Source organism: Cicer arietinum, chromosome 1 (genome assembly GCF_000331145.2).
Source record: "Cicer arietinum cultivar CDC Frontier isolate Library 1 chromosome 1, Cicar.CDCFrontier_v2.0, whole genome shotgun sequence".
Lineage (NCBI taxonomy): Eukaryota > Viridiplantae > Streptophyta > Magnoliopsida > Fabales > Fabaceae > Cicer > Cicer arietinum.
In genome coordinates this window covers 52930695-52931727 of record NC_021160.2, presented here as the reverse complement: position 1 = coordinate 52931727, position 1033 = coordinate 52930695, and positions in this window count along the sequence as shown.

Below are 1033 nucleotides of genomic sequence, written 5' to 3'. Positions count from 1 at the left end.
GCTATTACAAGAGATATCAATGATTTCACCATTGCAAATTAATCTAAACTTCTTATTTTACATATGAGATCTTAATCTATGGAGCTCTACAACAATTGCATGGTATACGCATCAACTGCGGAAACCGTTAATTTAAAGAAATAAATTTTATTTTACTATCTAACGGTCTAAGCAGCTTTTGCATTATGCAATTAGAGATTCAAGTCCGAGAACTTAACCTATTTTAAGCTTTTTTATGGTATATTAATTAATTTTTGTGTTGTGTTGGAACATGGTTTTGTATTACTAAAAAAATTTAAATTAACGAGAGAAATTTAGAGAAGAAGAACATGAGATATCTCTCTAGTTATACCTATCACTATATAAATTTTGTGAGAGGGAATCAGAGAGAAAATTTCATTTTTTCTTATCAATATTTCTATCGATAATTTTATTATTTTTATTATATCTATTTACCTGTTCCTTTTTTTTCTACTGACTAGTGACTACCAATTATGTTTATGAGACCGTCTTTGTGGGTTGAATAACATTAACCCTAAAGTTATACCTTTTGATATAAATCTGAGGTTTTTTCAAGGTCTCTTTTCGTAGCTATCACTATCATAGTTTTTTAGAAGTTATTTGATCCGTGTGAGTTCTTCTTTGTCTTTCTTTTTGTTGGAGAAGGTTATTAATTCTTTGTATTTAGTCAGTGGCTTTTTCAATGTATTTTATGTAATATGCCATAATCGTATAGTAGAAATAAAATTTGCTTAATGCATTCATCTACTGCTTTAATTGTGTACCTTTGTCTCAATTCAAGGTTACCAAACCAACAGAGAAATTCCGTGCCATAGAGGATATATATAGTTGTGACATTTAATTTTTATAAAAAGGAAATATATATATATATATATATATATATATATATATATATATATATATATATATATATATATAGTATATAGCAATAAATGGTTTAAAAATATTTTTTTAAAAAAATTAGAATAAAAAGAACTAAAATATACGTATAATCGCAAAGTTTAAAATATGT